We start from the raw sequence: 17,301 nt of genomic DNA on the forward strand, positions 1-17,301 counted from the left end.
AATCTTTAGGATGTTTTTATCATAAATCTTCAATAATGTTTCAACCGGACAATTCCTTTGTCTTTAGAAATGAAAAGGCAGTTTACTCTGGGCACGCTTTTCATCCGAACGTGAAAATARTGCCCCCTATCCCAAACAGGATATCCTGATTGCTTAGTCACTTTTACCCCTACCTCCATGTACTGTGCTATCCCGGGAGGTCTACCCCAAGGGTTGGTGATAGAGGGGGGGTACGTGCCGCAACGGGTGGCTTCCACTGCTGGGAGTACCCGGGCTGGGCACCCCGARGCTGATGTTACCAATTAGSGGAGAGTGCCAACCAGCCGTGCAGGCAACATAAATGGAGCACCGTGGCACACTGTGGGAGGGGGAAAAGGGAGAGGAAAAGAGTGAGCCGACAGAGGGGAATGAAGCTCCTGGAGGCACAGAGCTGAATATGAGAGAAGGACCGAGCCTACCCAAAGTTATTTTGTTGCTACGTAAATGTTTTGTTGCCTAGTAAAGTCGGGTTTTCTGACTAGAACCTCCCTGTCTCTGTGTCATTCTCTGTGCACTCAGCCCAACACCCCACAGTTTACCACATATGGTGGAGAATGCAGGCATCTCAGTAGCTTTGGGTGCCGTAGGGTCGAGTGTATGGAGATTACCATGGAGGAACTGGTGGCTCAGTTTATCCTCAGCTAGCAGAAGCAACAGGCTCTCTCGGAGCAAGCGCTGGAGGAGCAGCGCCAACAAAACAGAGGTAGCCCAGTTGAAAGGTGGTGCGGTTCAGGAGTCAAGCCCGATTCAGTTCCAGGTCAAGCTAATGGAGGAAGATGACATGGAGAAGTATTTGTGCACCTTCAAGAGGACGGCGCAGCAGGAAGGGTGGCCCAAGCCCAAGGGAGCCAGACTTTTGTCACCCTACCTCTCCGGGAAGGCCCAGAAGACTTACTTCGACTTGAACGCCGACCAGGCAGCGATTTATGAGGGACTCAAACACGAGATCCTGAGRCGTTATGGATTCAGCCTCYCATGCCGTAAACAACTGGTCCATGACTGGGCRTTTGACTCCACCATCTCTACCCATGCTGTAGATGAGTGACCTGGTGCGCCTTACCAAGAGCTGGCTACTGACCGACGTAGAACCCCCAAAGCRTGGCTGATTTGCTGTTTCCACCGGAACACCCAGGACCTGCTGAAAGGGGCCCGGGCAGAGAGAGGGGATGCGGGTAGGGGGAAGAAAAGCAGCGAGAGAGGCCAGGGCTGAAGGGGGCCTGGATGGAACCAGCTGAGGCCAGGAAGCCAAAGGGTAACCCGAACCGACGACAACGTCCGCTGCTAGACCCAGATCAGAGGCGTTGTTATGAGGGAGGCGAGCTGGGTGCACACCGAGACAGCCCCTTCAATGGTTCCAGTATGAATTGATGGCGTCGACACCAGCGCTCTGCTGGACTTCGGGAGCATGGTGACCCTGGCCCAACTGCAGTGGCTTACACAAGAGGGGAAAAATGAACCGGGGGATGAGAAGAGGACTGTGTCCTGTGTACACAGGGACACGAAGAGGTACCCAACCGTGCCAGGYACGCATAACAACCCCGAGGGGGGAGTACCAGATGCGCGTGTGGGCCGTTCCTAYCCTGCCCGTGACCATTCTCCTCAGTAGAGATTGCCCTCTCTTCCAGGCACTGTGGAGGAGGGACCTGAGGAGGTGCACATGTGAGGTAGAACGGAGAGGAAAAACGATGGTCACCTGCGCAACCCACGTCCCGCTGCGAGAGGTGTCCACTGGGCCAGAGTCGGACCAGGAGGAGGGAGACGACACCATGCCGGAAAACGAGCCATCGTCCGAGGAGGACCTCAGGCTCCCATTTATGGAGGAGGAAGCACCAGACGGGCTGCCCGACACAGGAATCCTCACGGGCAAGTTCGCGACGACCAAGTTAGAGSACCACAACCTCATGAACGCAAGGGGCCAGGTGAWCGCGGTGGACGGCGCGCTATTACCCGGGGTAAGTGAGTACCGCTACCCACACTTCGCCATCAAGCCTAATTTATTGTATCAGGTAGTAAAGCTCAATGGGTAGACGAAAGACTTGTTACTCATACCCACCCAGTATGTTAGTACTGTCTTGCAGCTTGCCCACACCCACCTGCTCAGGGCACACCTGGGGATGGAGAAAACCATTGAGRGTATCGGTTCCACTGGCTCGGAGTCAATTGTGCCGTGGAGAACTACTGRCGTACCTGCCCGGAGTGCCAGGTCACAGCCCCGAGGGCACATTGTAGAACCCCTTTGGTTCCCCTGCCCATTATAGGGGTGCCGTTTGAGGGGGTGGCAATGGTTCTGGTGGGTCCGTTGGTGAAGACCGTGAGAGGACACCAATACAACCTGGTAATCGTGGATTACACCACCCGGTATCCGGACTCGATCCAGTTACGCACGGCGGCAGCGAAAGGTAACGCACGGGAGCTCTTCCATTTATTCAGCTGAGTGGGTATCCCGCGGGAAATTCTGACGGACCAGGGCACCTTGTGTAATGAAATATGTCTGCAATCTTTTACGAATCAAACAGGTGAGGCCTAGAGTGTACTATCCACAAACGGACAAGCTATTCTTCACYCTGATGACAGGGATTTGGGTCTTGTCTTGACAAAGCAGTGTATATCCTTGGCGGAGGACTCATTAAAGAAGAAATCTTAGTCCAGTTTGAGGTGAGTAATCACTGTTCTYATGTCCAGAAGCTCTTTTTGGTCGTAAGAGACGGTAGTAGCAACARTATGTACAAKATTTGTTACAAAAAATGKAAAAATACAAACAAAATAGCACAGTTGGTTAGGAGCCCGTAAAGCTGCAGCCATCGGCTCCGGTGCCACATTGTGCACAGTGACAGTTGGGAGTCCCATCTCTGTAGGCTACAGGTGGTGGTGGATGCGCTAAAGGATGTGGGGCTGACCGCGAACCCCCACAAGTGCAAGCTGGGCTACGCCTAGGTGGAGTACCTGGGCTATTGAATCGGGCGGGGAAACGTGAAGCCCCAAGAAAAAGAAATCGCCACCATTAGTGAATGGTCGGTCCCCCGAACCATGAGGCAGGTTAAGTKATTCTTGGTGTTAGCAGGCTATTACAGTCGATTTGTAACTAACTTTGCCGCAATAGATTCTTCCCTCACAGACCTAAAGAAGGCACACCTAACCCAGATGGTGCGATGGACACCGAGGCGAAGTTCCAGGCCATGAAGGACGCGTTATGTTTGCACCTGGTACTTGTCACCCCGGARTTCTCAAAAAACCTCCTGGTCCAGACAGACGCATCTGGCACAGGGGTGGGGGCCGTCTTGTCCCAAGAGCAGGAAGGCAAGGAGCACCCCATCATGCATTTCAGCAAGAAGCTCCTCCCAAGGGAGAAGATGTACTCGATTGTCGAGAAGGAGTGCCTTGCGGTGAAGTGGCCACTGGGCACCCTCAAGCATTACCTCCTCGGGAGGAAGTTCACCCTGATCATCGACCATTCCCCCCTCGTGTGGATGGCAAGAGGTAAGGACGCAAATGACCATTCCTGTCCTTACAGCAATACTCTTTCTCTGTCATCCACAGGTGGTTGGGGGCCCGGCGCGGCAATGTGTATGTCCTGTCCAGGAGGGATGCAAACCTAGCCTTGAGCACGTCTCCCTCCCAGTCAGGGCTAAGGGGGTGGGGGATATCCCCTGAAGGTCTACCCCTGGGGTTGTGATAAAAGGGAGGTATGTGCCGCGATGTTGGCTCCCTCTGCTTGTGCACCCCGATGGGGATGGCACCAATTAGGGGAGAGTGCCAACCACCTGTGCAGGCCACATAAATGGAGCACCGTGGCACACCGCAGGATGTAAAAAGAGTGTTATGAGCCAACAGAGAGAAACAAAGCTCCCGGAGGCACAGAGCCGAATATGAGAAGAAGGACCGAGCCAACCCGAAGTTATTTTGTTGTTACGTTTATTTTGTGTTGCCTAGTAAAGTCATATTTTCMGACTAGAACCTCCCTGTCTCTGTGTCCTTCTCTGTACATATTACCTCAATCACCTCAACTGCCTCGTACCCCCAGCACATTGACTCGATACCGGTACTTCTTGTATATAGCCTCGCTATTGTTATTTTATTGGGTTACTATTCCCTTATTTATTATTTTGCACATTTTCTTTTTAACTCTGCATTGTAGGAAAAATGCATCGTTTAACCACTCGTAAGCCAGGAAAAGGGTTGGAGAGCCCTGAGCTAGACCATGCTGGCATAACCAGCTTGACCAGCATCTGACCAGCATGACAAGCATGGACAAGCTTGACATATATGCTGGTCTATGCTGTTTTATTCAGCAGYGCAGAAGGTTTTATCCCTCTGCCTCAAATGGATAGATGCTCCACTTTAGGTGTGGAGGACACAACAAACACAGGGCGAGGGCTTTAACGGCGTCGCGGAGATGATACAACCGAACAGGTTTGCTGAGACGTAAAGGAGYGGAGGTGGTGGGTAGGCGGAACCTCTGGGATGGCAGCAGGATCATGATKAAATTAAGAGCTCAGACGGTAGAGCTCTCTTACTGTACTGTACCTGCTTGATCACCGACCTAGACTTCCTGACGGGCCGCCCCCAGGTGGTGAGGGTAGGTAACATCTKCACCCCGCTGATCCTCAACACTGGGGCCCCACAAGCCCTCTACTGTAGTCCCTGTTCACCCATGACTGCGTGGCCATGCACGCCTCCAACTAAATCATCAAGTTTGCAGACGACACTACAGTGCTAGGCTTGATTACCAACAACAACGAGACGGCCTACAGGGAGGAGGTGAGGGCCCTCGAAGTGTGGTGTCAGGAAAATAACCTCACACTCAATGTCAACAAAACAAAGGAGATGATCGTGGACTTCAGGAAACAGCAGAGGGAGCAGCCCCCTATCCACATTGACGGGACAGTAGTGGAGAAGGTGGAAAGTTTTAAGTTCTCGGCTTACACATCACGGACAAACTGAAATGGTCCAACCACACAGACAGCGTGGTGAAGAAGGCGGCAGCAGCGCAACTCAGCAGCGCCACTCACAAACTTTTACAGATGCACAGTGAGTGAGGTCTGCACAACGCATCACCGGTGGCAAACTACCTGCCCTCCAGGACACCTACAGCAGCCGATGTCACAGGAAGGCCAAAAAGATCATCAAGGACAACAACCACCGAGCCACTGCCTGTTCACTCCGCTATCATCCAGAGGCAAGGTCAGTCAGGTGCATCAAAGATGGCCGAGAGACTGAAAAACAGCTTCTATCTCAAGGCCATCAGACTGTTAAACAGCCATCACTAACTATGAGTGGCTGCTGCCAACATACTGACTCAACTCAAGCCACTTTAATAATGGAAAGATTGATGTAATAAATGTATCACTAGCCACTTTAAACAATGCCACTTTATATAATGTTTACATACCCTACATTACTCATCTCATATGTATATATGTACTCTATACCATCTACTGCACCTTGCCTATGCCGTTCGGCCATCACTCATTCATATATATATGTATGTACATATTCTTATTCATTCTTTACACTTGTGTGTGTATAAGGTAGTTGTTGTGAAATTGTTAGGTTAGAATACTTGTTAGATATTACTGCATGGTCGGAACTAGAAGCACAGCATTTCGCTACACTCGCATTAACACATGCTAACCATGTGACAAATACAATTCGTTTTGATTTGTATGGGGCCTTTGCACAGTGAAGGAGAGGAAAGTGGATGAGGGCCAGGCATCTTTAATCTGGCCCATCTTTCCCTCTGATAGGCTAGGGGGAATCTTTTCCATATTCATCTAATCCTCTCAGATCTACATAAGTGAGTAGGAGCTAGGGGTGGTAGGGGGTTGCTTCTGAACAAGGCTCACAATACATTATTATGGGACTAACATTTGTATTGGGATGAGTTGGGGAGTAGAGGAGGATATCGATTCTATCCTTGCCCTCCCCCCTGAAATATTTCGACCTGCTTGGATTGACATTTCAAGATGCATTTCCCTGTAGTGTCATGTAATGTATGCATAATGATGTAATCCCCAGACAGGCTGGAGATAAGGGGGAGGTGTCTTCCAGGGAGCCCATAGTCAAATGTCTAGAAGTAAAGATCACATCAACGAGCAGGTGTTGGCATGAGTTCATTAGGGAATGAAACAGAAAATGTTTTGCAACGGAATATGAAAAAAGTCCAGGTAGTCCCTCTGTTTTAGTCCGTTTTCTCCCGTTTAGTACACTACATGACCGAAAGTATGTAGACACCTGTTCGTCAAACATCTCATTCCAGAATCATGGMCATTAATATGGAGTTGGTCCCCCCTTTGCTGCTATAACAACCTCCACTCTTCTGGGTAGGCTTTTCACTAGATGTTAGAACATTGCTGTGTGGACTTGCTTCCATTTAACCACGCATTAGTGAGGTCGGGCACTGATGTTGTGTGATTAGGCCTGGCACGCAGTCGGCGTTCCAATTCATCCCAAAGGTGTTCAATAAGGTTGAGGTCAAGGCTCCGTGCAGGCCAGTCAAGTTCTTCCACAGTGATCTCGACAAACCATTTCTGTATYGACCTCGCTTTGTGCATGGCGGCATTGTCAGGAAAGAGCAAACTGTTGCCACAAAGTTGGAAGRCCAAAATCGTTTCAATGTCATTGTATGCTGTAGCATTAAGATTTCCCTTCACTGGAACTAAGAGGCCTAGCCCGGACCATGAAATACAGCCCAAGACCATTATTCCTCCTCCACCAAACTTTACTGTTGGTACTATGCATTGGGGCAGGTAGTGTTCTCCTGGCATCRACCAAACCCAGAATCGTCCTTCGGACTACCAGATGGTGAAGAGTGATTCATCACTCCAGAGAACACGTTTCCACTGCACCAGAGTCTAATGGCGACACGCTTTACACCACTCCAGCCAACGTTTGGCATTGCGCATGGTGATCTTAGGCTTGTGTATGGCTGCTCGGCCARGGAAACCCATTTCATGAAGCTCCCGATGAACAGTTCTTATGCTGACGTTGTTTCCAGAGGCAGMTTGTAACTCGATAGTGAGTGTTGCAAACGAGGACAGACGGTTTTTACGCACTACGTGCTTCAGCACTCGGCGGTCACTTTCTGTGAGCTTGTGTGGCCTACCACTTTGCGGCTGAGCCATTGTTGCTCCTAGARGTGTCAACTTCACAATAACAGCACTTACAGTTGACTGAAGCAGCTCTAGCAGTTCAGAAAACTGACTTGTTGGAAAGGTGACATCCTATGACGGTGCCACGCTGAAAGTCACTGAGCTCTTCAGTAAGGCCATTCTACTGCCAATGTTTGTCTATGGAGATTACATGGKTGTTTGCTCYATTTCCTACACCTGTCAGCAATCCAGTGATTTGAAGGGGTGTCCACATACTTTTGTATATATAGTGTACTTTATAAACACAACCCAGGTGTTAGCACGAGTAAGGAAGGAAGGAAGGCTTATACACACAGATAGGACCAGCGAGGTCGGTAGAGTAACACTCAATGGCCGAAAGCCAAGATGGAGAACAATTAAGACACAAATCAAGTGCTGAGCCAAGCAAGCCCAGACCATGGAACAAACAGCAACTCTGTGCCATGAAACAATGGGTTTCCAAACTCTTCAGAGCAGTCTTGTGGCTACATGTCTAACTATTTGTCTGTGTTCACATCTTAAACCTAAAGCTGTTTTTAAAAAAAACTGTTTTGTGTCTAAGCCTCAAGCCTCAAGTCCAAAATCCTCTTCATTTGATCAATGTTGATGCCATGCAGAGCTGCAAAAGTCTAGGGACATCATGGAAGCTGAAAACTAGCCACACTTGTTTCATCAGGTGGTTCACAGAGGAAAGTAGCTAGCTTAACTTTGGCTCACTCCAGCACTATTCTCTGCATTTATATACCCATGAATGATTTAACTCCCTGACGGCACTAGTTGATGTCGAGTTGAGCAGCGGACAGGCATAGGGCCCCTGCGGTTGCTTCTGGGGGCTCATTACTTATGGAGCCTCCGCGGGCGAGGAGGGGTTGGACACAATGTTTCCTCCTGAGCGAGCACAAAATAGAAACTGACCATTAATAAGAAATAGCTTTAAAGGGCGAKTGACCCACAAAAGCAACATCTCCTTTTGAAAACGGCCTATGTGGCATCGATATGAGTCAGAAACATTTATTATAGTCTCAAAATGTACTACAAAGTGTAAATAGGATAATTTTYGTCATAAAGTCTGTCTTGTCCAAAACGGAGATTTGCAAGATGATTAGGAAAATATAGTACAGTATGTCACGAGTGAAGGGTATGCCACAGTTTTCCTGAGGGGTTGGGTATGGATTACGTGCCCTCTTTTTCCAATGGTGCCCAATTCCCCAGTGACAATACAGTGTGGTAACACCCCCCTGCCATGAGGATCATATTGTCATGTCTACGGATGCAGCATGTGGTGCTATACACATTTTGCTATGCAAATACGAGTGAATCTGGGCTTACATAAAGTTCAGCAATCCTGGGCAGATGGCAAGGATATGGATTAAATACGATGCTAGCTACTACCTCTGTGGGCTGTCAACCGTCAAACCTGAGACTGGTGTGTTGTTGTTGGTTATAGCTAGCTAGTTACGTATTTGATCAATGCTGGAGAGCCAGGCTAGCCATGATACTGTGATGTAACTAGCTAAATATGTAACCTCTCCCTAACGTGTATCAGGTATGAAAGTAAGACCCAGATGCAGACAACATCGAATTAACAATGGTTTAATAATCCAACAAGGGCAGGCAATAGACAGGTCAAGGCAGGCAGGGGTCATTAACCAGAGGTGGGGCAACGGTGCAGGCAGGCTCAGGGTCAGGGTAGGCAGAGGTCAATAATCCAGAGGTGGGGCAAAGGTACAGGTCGGCAGGCAGGCTCAGGGGCAGTCAGAGTCAGGACAGGCAAGGGTCAAAACCAGGAGGGTGAGAAAAAGAGAGACTTGGAAAAGCAGGAGCTGAAACACAAATGCTGGTTGACTTGACAAACAAGGCGAACTAGCAACAGACAAACAGAGAACACAGGTAAATACACAGGGGATAATGGGGAAGATGGGTGACACCTGGAGGGGGGTGGAGACAATCACAAAGACAGGTAAAACAGATCAGGGTGTGACAACATGTAATCAAATAAAATCTATTTGTCATATGCTTCGTAAACAACAGGTGTATACTAACAGTGAAATGCTTATTTATGGAAAAAGGAAAAAGGACCCGTGTGACTCAGTTGGTAGAGCATGGCGCTTGCTAGTCTAGAATAATGGGTTCGATTCCCACAGGGGATCAGTACGAAAAAAGTATGAAAATGTATGCACTCACAACTGTACGTCGCTCTGGATAACAGCATCTGCTAAATTACTAAAATGTAAAACGTAAAAGATTATACAATACACATCTATGAATCTTATGGTACTATCAAAACATGTCAGGGAACTCCTGTCTTATATGGGAAACCATACAGGAAGATATGCCTACTGACATGTTTGAAGAAAATAAGTAGGAAAGCAATAATCTTAAAGCATTGTTGCAGTGTTGTGGGTTTTGACGCTCTTATGTTGGTGTCATAACCAGCCATAAAATAATGCAAAATGTCACAATAGGTCTAAATATGTGTCATGACAGTGTTATGACCATATTATAACAGGTTATGACAAGTTATGTCAGCTGTTATGACACATTATGACATGGTTATGACCGTTTCATAACGTGATATGATGCTGGGTGTCATGTAAAGTGTTACCTTGTTGGGTAAGCAGAACACTGCTTCTACAGTATTATGTGAATTATGGTTTATTCTACATGGAACTGTTACACTGGAATATATTTAGAATATTTTCATACTATATTTTCAGCAATTGCGCTCTTCTCATACTACTTTGTAAACTACTGACTGATTCAAAGCTTCCTCCTGGAGGAAGCTTTAACTTCTGGAGGAAGCTTTGAATCGGTCAGTAGCCTACAGAGTGGTATGAGAAGAGTGCCGTCCTCCAGCGTCTAACATCTGCTTGTAGTTATTGAACTCTACCTGCTGGACCCATGGGTTGAAGCAAACTCTGTCATATCCAGGATGGAGTGTCATGCACTTCACCCCTCCTGCCACCTGTCTGGACCTGTCCATAACCTGTAAGACATTACATAGATGGAAGGGACTTCTGGTTAGACATTCTATCTAGTTCTTCACACAARTTATTTTGGCATACTGTCTTTATAAGCACATCAATATGATTTTTACAGCAGAATTCTTTCTTTCTTTGTAACATGAACACACCCATCGATTGATAAATGCATCTACACTCAAGTTGGGTGATGTTTGTGAGATGTCCACATGTATCCTACACCTGTAGGGATATTAGTAGTTCTGGGATTTGTCCCCAGGGAAATATCTAACAGTGGACATAAGGAGAGACAAGACGCAACCAGTTACAGAATATTGTGTTTTATGACTGAAATCCAGGCATTCAACTCGCAGTTGATACCGTTTCCATAGTAACATGTCTTTACATGACGTGATGAAACTTTGCAACTAAGTTGCAAGCTACTTTCGTAGCAAGGTGTTGTAGCGAACGAGTGTCTCATGAAATATTCCAGACACTGGTTCTTGCTATCATGGCATAACTGTGATTTGACKGAGAAATATCAGCTAGATAGGCTAGCCAGCTGCAGCTATCCCCAAGCTATGCTAGCTAGCTGCTGTCAACTTGGCTAAACACAAGGTCAGCGAATGCCTTAGCCTACACATATAACTGAATTGGCTGACTTTGTTCTCTCCATAGCAAAACTAGCTTAGCTTACCTCGCTGTCACTACTCACTGTATGTTGTGTTTGAATGGCAAAGACACACCAAAGAAATACCCACATCAAACCACACCCCCAAGACAACTCTCGTTTGACTTCAGTCATGGTTGCTAGCATTTCTTAATGAGCAAGCTAAAAAATAAGGCCAAATCAGAATGTTCAGACCCCCTTTAACGCGAACTTTAGTTGAAGACTCTGTGGAAGGCTGATGTTTCCAATGGGGGTTGTACTGTAAACTAGGCCTCGGGGGGTTCTACGTACTTGGGGATGTTTCTCTCAGTCGAGGTCCATCAAGTGAGCGCCCAGCGGGAGGCATCAGCAGGTGGCTAATGCACAGAGTACATAAGGGGATCTMGCCCGCCCCAGACGTGGGGGCAGASCTATGCATGTTGTAGCTGAGGGTGTTGAGGCTCATCGGACTTGACAGCAGCAYCAGTTTCAGGCCTTAATAAGCTGGGAACTCTCCAGGCTAGCGTGGATCATGCTACTTAACCTATGAAGCTGGCTCTATGTACTGATGTACATTCACATCTGAAGGAAGCACTATTGGCCACTGTTAGCATTTGTGTTGGCGTTGATTAGAACCATTTGCTCCAAATAATGTACATTTATGGGCATACAGCATTTTAGAGAAATGTTCCATTTGTCGGCGCTGTGGAAAATAACCATTCAAATACTGAACAATGTAATCAGTTTAATGGTCATTTTATTAATACACAATGTATTAGATTAGACCCTCCAGATGTGACCACTTTCTATGTGGGAGGGAAAAGTGTGTATATTACAGATGTTTCCCAGCCTACAGTAGTTTCCAGGAAGAAAGCAGGAAGTAGATGACCTTCCATTCATTCCAATCTCTTACTCATATTAGGGGGCAATACAATACACAATGCCATATAAGCCATGTTTCCTTAGGGATATCCAATGTCATGATTTCATATAGAGTATTTATTGAGGAATGGAATTTCAGTTTCTGACCCAAATTGCCCTCATGACCTACAAGTACACAATCTCACTCTTCTGCTGTTGAGTGGCTATACTATAGATTCCAAGCTCCTTTCTCCTATTGTGACAAATGGCAGATGCTCCTGATTTTCAACAGCTCGGCTCACCACTAAATCAAGACAACATTGCACTTTCTCTAGAACTCTACACTAAACTTTCTCTCTCCCTTCTTCCTCTCTCCCCTCACCTCATTTTTTGCCATGATCCCAGCGCACACATTGCATTTATTTTTTATTTGCATTACATTACTTTGGCTGGCTGCTGTTTCTAAAAGCAGGCKCAACATGTGTGATAGGAGAAAGGTACTTTCTGAACTTTCTTGCCTGGGTAATGAAGCAGAAGAATCATCTTTGTGGAAAGAGAGGCAGCGAGACAGAAGACAGGCCCCCCGAGGTCTGCTAAAAGCCTGCCTCTGTTGCTCTGTCCTGGGGCCACTCCTGTTCGACGAACCCTACTCTAGCTACCACTGACTGACTGAGGAATGGCTGGTGGTTATACTTCACCTCTTTTTCATCCGTCAATGTCTGCTTTCGTCTTGAGCATACACTGGTTTACAATCTAGGGTTAGAGTAAATTCAATATTTAGGAGTTGAATTTGAAATGACAAATTCCCTATTTGCGTGATAGACAGATTGAGGAAGAAACCACATAACCTAAATAATCTTGACTATAACGTGTATAATAGTTTACTTAACTACTGGGGAATTAGGGGTCAATATTAGGGGTCAATGGTGGTCAGTGGTGAACCAGTCATAAGGTCCTTGGTTTTGTATCCACAACATTTATAGAAATCCTGTATTTACATGAGATTTCATGATACATTTCAAGCACACACATCCCTGGGTCGCTCCTCTTTTCAGTTCGCTGCAACTAGCGACTGGAACGAGCTGCAAAAAAAACTCAAACTGGACCGTTTTATCTCCATCTCTTCATTCAAAGACTCAATCATGGACACTCTTACTGACATTTGCGGCTGCTTCGCATGATGTATTGTTGTCTCTAACTTCTTGCCTTTTGTGCTGTTGTCTGTTCCCAATAATGTTTGTACCATGTTTTGTGCTGCTACCATGTTGTGCTGCTACCATGTTATTGTCATGTTGTGTTGCTACCATGCTGTGTTTTCATGTGTTGCTGCCATGCTGTTGTTGTCTTAGGTCTCTCTTTATGTAGTGTTGTGGTGTCTCTCTTGTCYTGATGTGTGTTATGGCCTATATTTTATTTGTATTTTGTATTTGTAATCCCATCCCCTGTCTCCGCAGGAGGCCTTTTGCCTTCTGATAGGCCATCATTGTAAATAAGAATTTGTTATTTTAATTAACTGACTTGCCTTGTTAAATAAAGGTTAAATAAATACAAAAATACAATGTATGCTTGTGACTATGATGATGATAATAATTACAATGATGTTGATGACGATGAGGACCAACAATGATCTTTGTCAGTTGCTCACTTCCAAAAGTCCACCGCTCCACACACATAATATACCCAACTTCAAAAATACCCACTCCAAACTCAAAGCAAAATGCCAAGGTACAGTATTAGATTACATGGGTTTCCTACAGTGAAACTGACTCTTCAACCCTACAGTGGTGAATCAAGCTCTATAACCACTACCCCACTCCCGAGGACCAGACATCTCACCAAGGTGCCCCTTATGGAGCCGGGCCTGGGACTGCGTAGTGTCAACCCTAATATGCTTATCAGGGGCCCTCCTTAGGGCGTAGGGGATGTGCTGAGTGTCAGGGAGCGAGCCCCAGTCCTCCTGCTCTCCACCAGTTAGAGATAAAGACCTCAGGAACAGACAGGCCCTTTTAAGGAAGAGAGAAGAGGAAGGGGAGATCATGCTTATCTCCCTCTCTCAGAGTGCCAATTACAGGGGCCCAGGGGGGACTCAGACCCCCTGAATGAGACATGAGTCCCCATAAATGCAACAGTCAAACTTGAACTATTCTCCTAATTGTTTAAAATGCAATTTGTACTGATGCAGTGGGAAATATAAAAATAAAAGTTTATTCCAAATTTAACAAACATCCCCACCTCTGTGTCAAGGTTTAAAAATTGTCTGCTCTTGTCATCCCGGGACAGTCCCGTATCTCAGCACCTTTTCAGGTGTCACAACTTTTCTTTCTATAAAAAAGGTCATTTTTGTCAGCAAAACACATAATTTAATTCAGGCTACAAGAGTGTAGACCCAGTGACAATTGCCGAATGTGAATTTCCAATGTGTTATGACTACACTTTCAACCATCTAAAAGCACAACCAAATTACATTGGAAAAACAATGTCAGAATTTTMTTGTAGTTCTCACCCAAATGTCTATCACTGCACTTTCAACCATTTAAAAGCAGAGCAAATATCAAATGGGAATACAATGTCAGATATTTTGTTAATTTATACAACAGATTACTGTGCTTCATCTAATAGCAGAACCACATTTCACCTTTATTTAACCAGGTAGGCCAGTAGAGAACAAGTTCTCATTTACAACGGCGACCTGGCCAAGATAAAGCAAAGCAGTGCGACAAAAACAACAACACAGAGTTAAACATGGGCTAAACAAACGTACAGTCAATAACACAATAGAAAATCTGTATACAGTGTGTGCAAATGAAGTAAGGAGGTAAGGCAATAAATAGGCCGTAGTGGCGAAGTAATTACAATATAGCAATTTACACTGGAGTGATATATGTGCAGATGAGGATGTGCAAGTAGAAATACTGGTGTGCAAAAGAGCAGAAAAAAACAAAAAAACAAATATGGGGATGAGGTGGGTAGTTGGATGGGCTGTGTACAGCTGCAGCGATCAGTAAGCTGCTCTGACAGCCAATGCTTGAAGTTAGTGAGGGAGATATYAGCCTCCAACTTCAGTGATTTTTGCAATTCGTTCCAGTCATTGGTAGCAGAGAACTGGAAGGAAAGGCGGCCAAAGCAGGTGTTGGCTTTGGGGATGACCAGTGAAATATACCTGCTGCAGTTGAGCGCGTGCTACGGGTGGGTGTTGCTATGGTGGATTGCAGTTGAGATTACATTAAAAGAGTATGGTGCAAGTGATCAATGCCGTTAGAGATTCTGTGCAGATTATTACAGCAACTGTGAAGATCTCCACAGACCTGTGACGACCTATAGTATGCATGCTGTCTTGAACATGCACGCTTTATATGATTACATAAGACATTTATATTACAGTATCTTCAAAATGGCCATGGATATGTTACTAATTTTAAGGATGAATGTTACATTAGTTAGTAAAATAGCCTTAACTTTAAGCTATTAACTGTATTACAAAAGTATTGTACCATGGCATTTTGAATACTTGTTTCTGATTGGCTTGACGGCCATTCTAGGGCGTGCATTATTTCCCTATAATGTACGGTATATTTGCACGGTAGAATTCAATGGATATAGTTCATTATTACGTGTTCTATGTTTGAGCTCTTGAAAGCAAGAGTCGAAATGAAAACATTATTGGGATTGTTGYATTAGATTTTCATAATGGCAAGCTAGGACTGACGGTTTGTTTAGCTAAACTAGCAACTCTTTGTTTGGTTGCCACAGCAACAACTGTATATCTAGTAAACGTGCTAGCTACTTCACTGGATGTTGAACACATTTCTTCCTGAAAATGAACACATTTKCAGATGCAAATGTGTTAAATTATAGCCACGGTATAAAAGGGATAATCAACTCGGGCCTCTATGCGAATAATGTAACTAACACGGAACCCAAACCGGCTGCGCGCGTGCGCCATTGTGCYCTATTGTGCATAAATGTATTTTGTCCCCCTACACCAAACGCGATCACAACACGCAGGTAAAAATATCAAAACAAACTCTGAACCAATGACATTAATTTGGGGACAGGTCGAAAAGCATTAAACATGTATGGCAATTTAGCTAGTTAGCTTGCACTTGCTAGCTAATTTGTCCTATTTAGCTAGCTTGCTGTTGCTAGCTAATTTGCCCTGGGATATAAACATTGAGTTGTTATTTTAGCTGAAATGCACAAGGTCCTCTACTCCAACAATTAATCCACACATAAAACGGCCAACCGAATCGTTTCTAGTCATCTCTCCTCCTTCCAGGCTTTTTCAWCTTTGAACTTATATGGTGATCGTCATCTAAACTTTCATAGTACTACCACGACTACCGGCAAAACAGTTTGTCTTTCAATCACCCACGTGGGTATAACCAATGAGGAGATGGGAGAAGCAGGACTTCCAGCGCGATCTGCGTCAGAAATAGAAAGGAGTTCTATTTTAGCCCTTTATGCATCGCAGACGCTTGTTGGCGCGTGCTTGCAGTGTGGGTGCAATAATTGAATAAAATGGATTTCTACATTTATTTTCGCAGAACACATCTTGCACTTCGTTCATTYTTTTCCAGAGAACGCTGGTTGACAACGCAACCAAATATCAACATTTAAAGGAGATGATCTATACTGCTTGGATAGTTACATCGGGGCCACTGGCTTAATAACATTCTTTAACTTCTATTTTTGGTTGAGTTGGAGACGTGAATCCAACATATCATTTGMTAACTTCAGTTGTCGACAAGTTTATAGGCTATTTATTGAATTTCAAAAGTTATGTTGAGTTGTGTTTGGTTGTCAATGCAACCACATGTCAACATTTGAAGGAGGTTTTATCTTCTGTTTGGATTCCAGTTTGTTCCAGTTTGTTTACAAATTAATAATTGATAGGCTATATTGGATTCACGTCTCCATCTCAACCAAATATCTAAGTTAAAGAATAGGACTAAATTAAATCAAACTTTAAATGTGCTTTAAATAAAGTTTGATTTCATTTAGTTACAGCACTTCGAGATATTAGCTGATGTACGAAGGGCTATATAAAATAAAAAAATAAAATAAAATAAAAATTGATTGATTTAGTTCTATTCTTTAACTTAGATTTTTGGTTGAGACAGAGACGTCAATCAAACAGATCAATTATTAATTTGTAGATAAAGCCAGACTAAGCAGAATATACATTTCCTTCAAATGTTGATATTTGGTTGCGTTTACAACCAAACACCATTCAATATCATAAAATATCATTAGATTTGCTAGAAACTCTAGCTTGAAACCCTCCCTCTTCCAAACACAAACAAACACACCTGCACACTCACATATGCTCTGTCTGTCTGTCTGTCTGTCTGTCTGTCTGTCTGTCTGTCTGTCTGTCTGTCTGTCTGTCTGTCTGTCTGTCTGTCTGTCTGTCTGTCTGTCTGTCTGTCTGTCTGTCTGTCTGTCTGTCTGTCTGTCTGTCTGTCTGTCTGTCTGTCTAACACAGAGATTGTAATATTTAAAGTTATGTCAATTCATATCAGGTGAAATAACCATGTAGCCTTAGCGGACGAGCCTTTATTGAACACACAGTTTTAAATAACACAAACTCTGCGGGCCTCAGAGTCACTTAGCGGGGTGATACATCAGACTCACAGAGAAACACTACACACAAGTCCCTGTGATG

The 17,301-nt window shown here is 45.1% G+C and overlaps 1 long non-coding RNA gene across 1 annotated transcript; it reads right to left on the reverse strand.

The window, feature by feature from the left end:
- Positions 1-9,315: 9,315 nt before the first annotated feature.
- LOC139025055 (uncharacterized) lies at positions 9,316-11,342 on the reverse strand. The gene is made up of 3 exons (XR_011476494.1): positions 11,088-11,342; positions 10,057-10,152; positions 9,316-9,389 (listed from the first exon to the last, which is right to left on the reverse strand). It is a non-coding gene; the product is annotated as an uncharacterized lncRNA (long non-coding RNA).
- Positions 11,343-17,301: the final 5,959 nt, after the last annotated feature.

This window comes from Salvelinus sp. IW2-2015, linkage group LG4q.1:29 (genome assembly GCF_002910315.2).
Source record: "Salvelinus sp. IW2-2015 linkage group LG4q.1:29, ASM291031v2, whole genome shotgun sequence".
Classification (NCBI taxonomy): Eukaryota; Metazoa; Chordata; class Actinopteri; order Salmoniformes; family Salmonidae; genus Salvelinus; species Salvelinus sp. IW2-2015.